At 47.0% G+C, this 8,560-nt stretch overlaps 1 protein-coding gene across 1 annotated transcript in view; it reads left to right on the top strand.

Moving 5' to 3' along the window:
- The window catches only part of STXBP1 (syntaxin binding protein 1), a gene marked incomplete in the record, with an annotated part of 68,900 nt that overhangs the window by 1,064 nt on the left and 59,276 nt on the right, over positions 1–8,560 (top strand).

The following is an 8,560-nucleotide window of genomic DNA, read 5'->3' as shown; positions in this document are numbered from 1 at the left end:
CCTCCATCCCCTGCTGTCACCTCTACCTCCATCCCCTGCCTCCATCCCCTGCTGTCACCTCTACCTCCATCCCCTGCCTCCATCCTTAGCCTCCATCACCTGCCTCCATCCTTAGCCTCCATCCCCTGCCGTCACCTCTACCTCCATCCCCTGCCTCCATCCCCTGCCATCACCTCTACCTCCATCCCTCCTCCATCCCCTGCCTTCATCCCCTGCCGTCACCTCTACCTCCATCCCCTGCCTCCATCCTACCTGCACCAGTCTCCATCCTCCCCGGTTCTATGCAGCATCCTCCCTCCATCCATCCATCCATCTGCCCTCCCCTCCTCCTCTCACCCCATCCCTGGCTCAGCCCTCCTCCATCCTCCTGCCATAGATCTATGTCACCACCCCTAGTAATAGTATAAGATACTACAACCACCATCATAATAACCAGAACCACCACCATCATCACCACAACCTCCATCATCATCTGACTCCTGCCCGTCACCTGTCCCCCGCCCCCTCCCATATCATTCTTTATTGTTCCTTATTCCCATTATGCGTCTTCACGCATCACTAGTCCAGCCCTCCCCCACCCTTATATCCAGAGGGTCATCATGTCACATGACTGGGCGACTGTCACATAGATATACAGCACCATGTATACTGCACACAGTGATATACAGCACCATGTATACTGCACACAGTGATATACGGCACCATGTATACTGCACACAGTGATATACAGCACCATGTATACTGCACACAGTGATATACAGCACCATGTATACTGCACACAGTGATATACGGCACCATGTATACTGCACACAGTGATATACAGCACCATGTATACTGCACACAGTGATATACAGCACCATGTATACTGCACACAGTGATATACAGCACCATGTATACTGCACACAGTGATATACAGCACCATGTATACTGCACACAGTGATATACAGCACCATGTATACTGCACACAGTGATATACAGCACCATGTATACTGCACACAGTGATATACAGCACCATGTATACTGCACACAGTGATATACGGCACCACGTATACTGCACACAGTGATATACAGCACCATGTATACTGCACACAGTGATATACAGCACCATGTATACTGCACACAGTGATATACAGCACCATGTATACTGCACACAGTGATATACAGCACCATGTATACTGCACACAGTGATATACGGCACCATGTATACTGCACACAGTGATATACGGCACCACGTATACTGCACACAGTGATATACAGCACCATGTATACTGCACACAGTGATATACAGCACCATGTATACTGCACACAGTGATATACAGCACCATGTATACTGCACACAGTGATATACTGCACACAGTGATATACAGCACCATGTATACTGCACACAGTGATATACGGCACCATTTATACTGCACACAGTGATATACAGCACCATGTATACTGCACACAGTGATATACGGCACCATGTATACTGCACACAGTAATATACAGCACCATGTATACTGCACACAGTGATATACAGCACCATGTATACTGCACACAGTGATATACGGCACCATGTATACTGCACACAGTGATATACAGCACCATGTATACTGCACACAGTGATATACAGCACCATGTATACTGCACACAGTGATATACGGCACCACGTATACTGCACACAGTGATATACAGCACCATGTATACTGCACACAGTGATATACAGCACCATGTATACTGCACACAGTGATATACAGCACCATGTATACTGCACACAGTGATATACAGCACCATGTATACTGCACACAGTGATATACGGCACCATGTATACTGCACACAGTGATATACGGCACCACGTATACTGCACACAGTGATATACAGCACCATGTATACTGCACACAGTGATATACAGCACCATGTATACTGCACACAGTGATATACGGCACCACGTATACTGCACACAGTGATATACAGCACCATGTATACTGCACACAGTGATATACAGCACCATGTATACTGCACACAGTGATATACAGCACCATGTATACTGCACACAGTGATATACAGCACCATGTATACTGCACACAGTGATATACGGCACCATGTATACTGCACACAGTGATATACGGCACCACGTATACTGCACACAGTGATATACAGCACCATGTATACTGCACACAGTGATATACAGCACCATGTATACTGCACACAGTGATATACTGCACACAGTGATATACAGCACCATGTATACTGCACACAGTGATATACAGCACCATGTATACTGCACACAGTGATATACGGCACCATGTATACTGCACACAGTGATATACGGCACCATGTATACTGCACACAGTGATATACAGCACCATGTATACTGCACACAGTGATATACAGCACCATGTATACTGCACACAGTGATATACAGCACCATGTATACTGCACACAGTGATATACAGCACCATGTATACTGCACACAGTGATATACAGCACCATGTATACTGCACACAGTGATATACAGCACCATGTATACTGCACACAGTGATATACAGCACCATGTATACTGCACACAGTGATATACAGCACCATGTATACTGCACACAGTGATATACAGCACCATGTATACTGCACACAGTGATATACAGCACCATGTATACTGCACACAGTGATATACAGCACCATGTATACTGCACACAGTGATATACAGCACCATGTATACTGCACACAGTGATATACAGCACCATGTATACTGCACACAGTGATATACGGCACCATGTATACTGCACACAGTGATATACTATATTATACTGTATTCAATAATTGTACCATTATTTTATGTGGGGGCAATAGAAAAGCTCCAGCCTAAAGCTGAGGACTCTACAGAGGTCAGAGGTCTAAGGTGACTTGTAAAGGGGTTATTATGTCTTATCATACAGCTCAACCGCTGCAGAACCTCTTGATCATGGCTTAATGTGATGCCACCTTTTCTCAGCAACTGCAGTAAGAATTATGAGGTTCTGCAGCAGCTAGAACAATGGGGAGATTAACTAGGCCTCATGTGCCACATTTTTTCCTCTTGGTATACAGCATTTACTATTAATATACAATTTTTCGAGGGTTGGTTTTTGAAAAAGGGGCGTGGCTATCTATCTCATATCTATATATCTATCTATCTCATATCTCTCTATCTCATATCTATCTATCTCATATCTATCTCATATCTATCTATCTATCTATCTATCTCATATCTATCTATCTATCTCATATCTATCTATCTCATATCTATCTCATATCTATCTATCTCATATCTATCTCATATCTATCTCATATCTATCTATATATCTATCTATCTCATATCTATCTATCTCATATCCATCTCATATCTATCTATCTCATATCTATTTATCTATCTATCTATCTCATATCTATCTATCTATCTATCTATCTCATATCTGTCTATCTATCTCATCTATCTATCTATCTATCTATCTATCTCATATCTATCTATCTATCTATCTCATATCTATCTATCTATCCCATATCTATCTATCTCATATCTATCTATCTCATATCTATCTATCTATCTATCTCATATCTATCTATCTCATATCTATCTATCTATCTCATATCTATCTATCTATCTCAATCTCATATCTATCTATCTCATATCTATGTATCTATCTCATATCTATCTATCTATCTATCTCATATCTATCTATCTATCTCATATCTATCTATCTATCTCATATCTATCTATCTATCTATCTATCCCATATCTATCTATCTCATATCTATCTATCTCATATCTATCTATCTATCCCATATCTATCTATCTCATATCTATCTATCTCATATCTGTCACGATGCCGGCTGGCAGGTGGTGGATCCTCTGTGCCAGAGAGGGATTGGCGTGGACCGTGCTAGAGGATCGGTTCTAAGTCACTACTGGTTTTCACCAGAGCCCGCCGCAAAGCGGGATGGTCTTGCTGCGGCGGTAGTGACCAGGTCGTATCCCCTAGCAACGGCTCAACCTCTCTGGCTGCTGAAGAAAGGCGCGGTACAAGGGAGTAGACAGAAGCAAGGTCGGACGTAGCAGAAGGTCGGGGCAGGCAGCAAGGATCGTAGTCAGGGGCAACGGCAGAAGGTCTGGAATCACAGGCAAGGAACACACAAGGAACGCTTTCACTGGCACTAGGGCAACAAGATCCGGCGAGGGAGTGAAGGGGAAGTGAGGTGATATAGGGAAGTGCACAGGTGTAAACACTAATTGGAACCACTGCACCAATCAGCGGTGCAGTGGCCCTTTAAATCGCAAAGACCCGGCGCGCGCGCGCCCTAGGGAGCGGGGCCGCGCGCGCCGGGACAGAACTGACGGGGAGCGAGTCAGGTACGGGAGCCGGGGTGCGCATCGCGAGCGGGCGCTACCCGCATCGCGAATCGCATCCCGGCCGGAGGTGGTAACGCAGCGCCCCGGGTCCGTGGAACCGACCGGGGCGCTGCAGTGAGGGAAGTGTAGCGAGCGCTCCGGGGAGGAGCGGGGACCCGGAGCGCTCGGCGTAACAGTACCCCCCCCCTTGGGTCTCCCCCTCTTCTTGGGGCCTGAGAACCTGAGGATCAGACTTTTGTCCAGGATATTGTCCTCAGGTTCCCAGGACCTCTCTTCTGGACCACAACCCTCCCAATCCACTAAAAAAAAAGTTTTTCCTCTGACCTTTTTTGAGGCTAAGATCTCTTTGACAGAGAAGATGTCCGAGGAGCCGGAAACAGGAGTGGGAGGAACAGATTTAGGAGAAAAACGGTTGAGGATGAGAGGTTTAAGAAGAGAGACGTGAAAGGCATTAGGGATACGAAGAGAAGGAGGAAGAAGAAGTTTGTAAGAGACAGGATTAATTTGACACAAAACTTTAAAAGGACCAAGATAGCGTGGTCCCAACTTATAGCTCGGGACACGGAAACGGACATATTTAGCGGAGAGCCATACCTTGTCTCCAGGGGAAAAAATGGGAGGAGCTCTTCTTTTCTTATCTGCGAATCTTTTCATGCGAGAAGAAGCCTGTAAGAGAGAATTTTGGGTCTCTTTCCATATGGTGGAAAGATCACGAGAAATTTCATCCACAGCGGGCAGACCAGAGGGCAAGGGGGTAGGGAGGGGGGGAAGAGGGTGACGGCCGTACACCACGAAAAACGGAGATTTGGAGGAAGATTCAGAGATTCTGAAATTATACGAGAATTCGGCCCAAGGTAGAAGATCTGCCCAGTCATCCTGGCGGGAGGAAACAAAATGTCGTAAATAGTCACCCAAGATCTGGTTAATTCTCTCTACTTGTCCATTGGATTGAGGATGGTATGCAGAAGAAAAATTTAATTTAATCTTGAGTTGTTTACAGAGAGCCCTCCAGAATTTAGACACAAATTGGACGCCTCTATCCGAGACGATCTGTGTAGGCAACCCGTGAAGACGAAAAATGTGTACAAAAAATTGTTTAGCCAACTGAGGCGCTGAAGGAAGACCAGGAAGAGGGATGAAATGTGCCATTTTGGAGAATCGATCAACGACCACCCAAATAACAGTGTTGCCATGGGATGGGGGTAAGTCAGTAATAAAATCCATACCAATCAGAGACCAAGGTTGTTCGGGGACAGGTAGAGGATGAAGAAAACCAGCGGGCTTCTGGCGAGGAGTCTTATCCCGGGCACAGATAGTGCAGGCTCGCACAAAGTCCACCACATCAGTCTCTAGAGTCGGCCACCAATAGAAGCGAGAGATGAGTTGCACAGATTTCTTAATGCCCGCATGACCTGCGAGATGGGAGGAGTGACCCCATTTGAGGATCCCAAGGCGTTGGCGTGGAGAAACAAAGGTCTTTCCTGGAGGAGTTTGCCTGATGGAGGCTGGAGAAGTGGAAATCAGGCAGTCAGGAGGAATGATGTGTTGAGGAGAGAGTTCAATTTCAGAGGCATCTGAGGAACGAGAGAGAGCATCGGCCCTAATGTTCTTATCAGCAGGCCGAAAGTGAATTTCAAAATTAAATCGGGCAAAGAACAGAGACCACCTGGCCTGACGAGGATTCAGCCGTTGGGCAGACTGGAGGTAGGAGAGGTTCTTGTGATCGGTGTAAATAATAACTGGAAATCTTGATCCCTCCAGCAGATGCCTCCATTCCTCAAGTGCTAATTTAATGGCTAGAAGCTCTCGATCCCCGATGGAGTAGTTCCTCTCCGCCGGAGAGAAGGTCCTGGAAAAAAAACCACAAGTAACAGCATGCCCGGAAGAGTTTTTTTGTAGAAGGACAGCTCCAGCTCCCACTGAGGAGGCATCAACCTCCAATAGGAAGGGTTTAGATGGGTCAGGTCTGGAGAGCACGGGAGCCGAAGAAAAGGCAGACTTGAGTCGTTTAAAGGCGTCTTCCGCTTGAGGAGGCCAAGACTTGGGATCGGCATTTTTTTTTGTTAAAGCCACAATAGGAGCCACAATGGTAGAAAAATGTGGAATAAATTGCCTGTAATAATTGGCGAACCCCAAAAAACGTTGGATGGCACGGAGTCCGGAGGGGCGTGGCCAATCTAAGACGGCAGAGAGTTTATCTGGGTCCATTTGTAGTCCCTGGCCAGAGACCAAGTATCCTAGAAAAGGAAGAGATTGGCATTCAAACAGACATTTCTCTATTTTGGCATAGAGTTGATTATCACGAAGTCTCTGAAGAACCATACGGACATGCTGGCGGTGTTCTTCAAGATTGGCAGAAAAAATCAGGATATCGTCCAGATATACAACAACACAGGAGTATAGGAGATCACGAAAAATTTCATTAACAAAGTCTTGGAAGACGGCAGGGGCGTTGCATAGACCAAAGGGCATGACCAGATACTCAAAGTGTCCATCTCTGGTGTTAAATGCCGTTTTCCATTCATCCCCCTCTCTGATGCGGATGAGATTATAAGCACCTCTTAAGTCCAGTTTGGTAAAAATATGGGCACCTTGGAGACGATCAAAGAGTTCAGAGATGAGGGGTAGGGGGTAGCGGTTCTTAACCGTGATTTTATTGAGACCGCGGTAGTCAATGCAAGGACGTAGAGAGCCATCTTTTTTGGACACAAAGAAAAATCCGGCTCCGGCAGGAGAGGAGGATTTACGGATAAAGCCCTTTTTTAAATTTTCTTGGACGTATTCAGACATGGCAAGAGTCTCTGGGACGGACAGAGGATAGATTCTGCCCCGGGGTGGAGTAGTGCCCGGGAGGAGGTCAATGGGACAATCATAAGGCCTGTGAGGAGGTAGAGTCTCAGCTTGTTTTTTGCAAAAAACGTCCGCAAAGTCCATATAGGCCTTAGGGAGACCGGTTACATGAGGAAGCACAGGGACACGGCAAGGTTTACTGGGAACCGGTTTTAAGCAGTCCTTGGAACAAGAGGGCCCCCAACTCTTGATCTCCCCAGTGGACCAATCCAGGATTGGGGAATGGAGTTGAAGCCAGGGAAGTCCAAGAAGGATTTCAGAAGTGCAATTGGGGAGGACCAACAGTTCAATCCTCTCATGATGAGATCCGATGCACATTAGAAGGGGCTCCGTGCGGAAACGTATAGTACAGTCCAATCTTTCATTGTTTACACAATTGATGTAGAGGGGTCTGGCGAGACTGGTCACCGGGATGTTGAACCTGTTGACGAGAGAGGCCAAGATAAAATTTCCTGCAGATCCAGAGTCCAAGAAGGCCACAGCAGAGAAGGAGAAGGCAGAGGCAGACATCCGCACAGGCACAGTAAGACGTGGAGAAGCAGAGTAGACATCAAGGACTGTCTCACCTTTGTGCGGAGTCAGCGGACGTCTTTCCAGGCGGGGAGGACGGATAGGACAATCCCTCAGGAAGTGTTCGGTACTAGCACAGTACAGGCAGAGATTCTCCATGCGGCGTCGTGTCCTCTCTTGGGGTGTCAGGCGAGACCGGTCGACCTGCATAGCCTCCACGGCGGGAGGCACAGGAACAGGTTGCAGGGGACCAGAGGAGAGAGGAGCCGGGGAGAAGAAACGCCTCGTGCGAACAGAGTCCATATCCTGGCGGAGCTCCTGACGCCGTTCGGAAAAACGCATGTCAATGCGAGTGGCAAGATGGATGAGTTCATGTAGGTTAGCAGGGATTTCTCGTGCGGCCAGAACATCTTTAATGTTGCTGGATAGGCCTTTTTTAAAGGTCGCGCAGAGTGCCTCATTATTCCAGGATAATTCTGAAGCAAGGGTACGGAACTGTACGGCATACTCGCCAACGGAAGAATTACCCTGGACCAGGTTCAACAGGGCAGTCTCAGCAGAAGAGGCTCGGGCAGGTTCCTCAAAAACACTTCGAATTTCCGAGAAGAAGGAGTGTACAGAGGCAGTGACGGGGTCATTGCGGTCCCAGAGCGGTGTGGCCCAAGCCAGGGCTTTTCCAGACAGCAGGCTGACTACGAAAGCCACTTTAGACCTTTCGGTGGGGAACTGGTCCGACATCATCTCCAAGTGTAATGAACATTGGGAAAGAAAGCCACGGCAAAACTTAGAGTCCCCATCAAATTTATCCGGCAAGGATAGTCGTATTCCAGAAGC

The sequence above is a fragment of the Hyla sarda genome, chromosome 9 (genome assembly GCF_029499605.1).
Source record: "Hyla sarda isolate aHylSar1 chromosome 9, aHylSar1.hap1, whole genome shotgun sequence".
NCBI classification, from domain to species: Eukaryota; Metazoa; Chordata; class Amphibia; order Anura; family Hylidae; genus Hyla; species Hyla sarda.
The sequence above is the reverse complement of the archived record's forward strand: the minus strand, read 5'-3'. Positions and strand labels throughout refer to the sequence as shown.